Genomic DNA, 4010 nt, shown 5'->3' on the forward strand with positions numbered 1-4010 from the left:
AGTTACGCTAGATTTCTCTAATGTCATTTCGATACCTTTCTTTTTTATTTTAAAAAAAATGTTTTGCAGGCAGCTTGAATTAATTTTAAATTTATTTCCCTAATATGTGATATGACCATACGAGTGCACAAACCACCAATTTAACACCCAAGAAAGCAAATAAAAATATGTGAAACTTACCTCACAGCAACGAAAGCATCTGCATTATTAAATCAGAATTCACATCAATAATCATAGATATGATTTCTAATTAACACGAAATTTCTTCTTTTTTTCTTTTGTTTTCACTTAACTAATGAGAATATAATCCATATACAATGCAATGCTTCTAATCTAATGTGAAATGATATGACATTGCAATATAACCTAAATTATATGACATGAATCATTTTTAAAGAAATGCAATAATTAAATATGCGATCTAAATTAACCAAAATGACATAATCTTAATGACGGGCAATTTCTAATTAAATGCACCTAACAACAATCACTAAATAATGTGCATTTTATAAACCTAATTCTATATGACATATGCATAATTTCTTATTTTCTTAATAAGCATTCAATCTAACCTAATATGCAATAACGTGCAAATAATGCCTTAATTCTAATTCTTTTTCTTTTTCTTTTATGAAATTCGAAATTAAAATTGCCACGTAATTAAACATGCAACTTAAATTTAAAAAAAAAAAAAACTAAACGCATTTTTTATTTTTAAAAAATTCGAAATATAATCTATATTCTAAATATGCAAGATAACAAGAAATATTATAAAACAAACCTAATCATAGTTCAAATATTTTTTTTTTTATTTTTTTTTTACGAAAATAAAATTGATTCAACCAACACGACAAGAAATCGACAAGATAAGATTGATATCTATAAACCGGCGAACCATATTTTGCGCATGAGATCAAATTGGCCAATTTTAAACTAAATCGCAAATCAAATCTCGAGCAGGAGATGATCGAATTAGTGATTTTCCAAGCGATTGTAAGTCGATTTCGGACACGAAAATCAGACTGTCAATCCCTAATTTGATAAGCTATTTTCATGTCAGAATTTCAATCATATATTAATGAATAATTCTACTAAAAACAAAACTATAAAAGAAATAACAATAAAAAAAACTACCTAATGTATTTTTTCTTTTCTTTTTCCTTTTTTCCTTTCGAGCAAGGCTTGTGATCGGGTCACCAAGGGCGGCGGGTCTCGGTCGTACGGAGGTCCGGCGAGGTCCAGTGAAGAGTGGACCAGCAGCGTAACAGGGGAGACCAGCGTCGTGGGGGCTGCAAGGCCGTCACTCAGGGAAGCTCGACGCGGCACGGTGCGGGCCGATGTTCCGTTCGGTACTGGTGTCGGGCACTGGCAAGAGCGAGCTGTTGCAGGGATGGTGTCCGGTTGCAAAGATGCGGTCGCTGAGGGGCGAAAGGGAGCTCGAGCGCGTGCAGGGGCAATGACGGAGGCGAATCGATGGTGGCTTCGCGAACAGGGGCGCTGCAGGGGCGTGGGCTCGGCGTCCGGTGGGGCGAGGCGGTGGCAAGGACAGAGCACCGGTGTGCAGGCGTCGATCCGGTGGGGGCTATGTTGCGGCCGGGGGCTGAACAGCAACAGCGCAGGCTCGAATCAGCGGCGAAGGTGGGGCATCGGACGGTCGTATGGTGGCTCAACGTCCAGAATCTAGAGCGGTGGAAACAGCTCGAGTGGAGCAGCGAGCAGTGACGGATTCGCGGAGAAAAATCGAGCAGATCACAGCTGGCAGCGAGGCGGCGTCCGACAAGCAGGGGTGTCAGGTCGCGATGCGGGCTCCTATGGGTCAATCGGAGACGCGGCAAGATGGGCGAGTAGAGATGTCGACGAGGCAGAGGTAGCAGGTGGAGACGTCCTCGGGCGCTGGGCTGGCAGAGGCGGCGATGCGGTTGGCAACAAGCGGTCGCGAGCGGAACGGCGTGCAGCTGACGGAAGGAGTCCGCGAGGAAGATGAACAGCAAGCTCTCTGTTTTCTCTTCTACTTTTTCTTCTATTCTCTCTCCTCTCTGCAGCACATGTCTCCCTCACTCTGCTACTTTCCTTCTGCTGCTGTCCTCTCCCAGCAGAAATTCCGCCGACCCCTTCCCCTTAAAAAAAGCCAAAAGAAATTTTCCTTCTTTCATTTTCAACTCCACCCAAATCGAAGCCCCCTTTGACGTGATATAAAAAATAAATAAATAAAAAACCTCAATATGGCCGTGTATTTCTATTATGTGACCCCCTAAAATCCTACATGTTTTATCTTATTTATAGGCCACGAATTAGGGTTTTAATTTTTTCAAATTGATATCCACGAAAAAAAAATTTCCAAACGTAATTTGTTTTTCCAAATGCACTATTTGCTTTTTCGAATGCAATATTTATTTTGGAATTGAAATCTCATAAAAATAAATCTGTAAAATCTCGCCGATGATACACGCTTGGGCTAATTTACTTCCTCCGTGAGCTTAACCCAACTCATCAAATTAAAGTTCTAAACCATCAATTCGAACATATTTGTCAACAACCCACCATAAATGCAAATTAAGAATAAATGTACCTAAAATTATATATTATGCAATTAATTTTTTTAAGGGTTAAAATCAATCCCTGATTTTTCAATACGATAAACGACTAAATAGGTCACCAAAATTTAGGTGTCAACACTATATAACTCGGTAATGAAGCCAAAAATCCCTCCGATTTGGCCTATCCAAATTTCCGTTATTTTGCGAATCGTCCGAAACGATTTTCTGCAAAATCCCGAAATCGTCAAAAAAAATTTGGAGGATGAGTCAACGTTCCTAAAATAAATCGTGACACGACAGAATTTTCAATTTTGCAATTAATTTCAATTTGACTTGATTTTAGCGCGTCCTAATCTACCGAGTAGCTTTTAGGAATTTTTAATACAATTGACCTATAGTCAATTATTTTCGAGCCACAATGTACGTCTTCAACACATTTGCGACTCTCGGTTATCGTGAAAATCTCGAGATTTCAAATACGAACACAGAGTATGAAGTGATAGAAAAATCAATCTAATATCATTCAATAGAAATTTTGCAATTAGGTGGACCTATTGGATGTTATGAACACCAAGTACTAAGAACTTCAAAGAATTTTGTTATCAAATCCATTAGAAACCTTTTTAAAGGATTTGGGAAATCAAGAACGACAGTCTGATTCTGTCACCCAGCAACTTGATCCTCCTACTCCAAATGATCTGATTCTATTCCCAACACAACAAGCTGTTACAAACACTTATGATACTAAGTCAAACTCCATATCCCTTTCATCATCTTCATCCTTTTCAGACCTTACCATTGATGCCTTTCCTATTGCACCGGTAACTTCACCAATATTCATGACTGACCAAGATATGGAATCAGACCCTTCTTAACCAGAACTTGTTCAAACAAGCAATCCTGGATAGAATGTGTCCACAGCGCCAAAATAGTTCTTCACCCTTAATGATATTACTTATCACAAATGGTCAGAAAAACTTGAAGAATTTCATACTTGGTTGAATATTCAGGCTATTACCAACCATGATATGAATGATGTTCTTTTCAATTTTGTCACAAGGTTTACAGGCAGCCTCAAACTTTGATGGAAATCAATGTCAGAACAAGACCAAATTCATTTCTTGTGTTCACTTGACTTTAGTCATGCCATCACCCTTCTATATCACTTCTTTGTTGGAAAACCTTCTAATCTCCAAGAATTCGAAATGAGAGAATTTTTTGAAAGAAAATGCTACTCCCTCTAGAAAAAATACCTTGATAAGCATTATCGAGAAATGCTTAAACTCTTTTATGGTATAAAAGCCAATACAAATCTGAAGCATGTCTTTTTGACTTCCATCCCTAAAAAGTTATCCCAAATGGCTGAGAGAGCCTTTCTCAACAGGCAAAGAAGAATACAGGATATTCCATTGGGAGAAATTCAACAAGAAATCCATTTGTGCCTTGAAGAATTGTGCTTGAAACACCATATGG

This window comes from Eucalyptus grandis, chromosome 1 (genome assembly GCF_016545825.1).
Source record: "Eucalyptus grandis isolate ANBG69807.140 chromosome 1, ASM1654582v1, whole genome shotgun sequence".
Taxonomy (NCBI): Eukaryota; Viridiplantae; Streptophyta; class Magnoliopsida; order Myrtales; family Myrtaceae; genus Eucalyptus; species Eucalyptus grandis.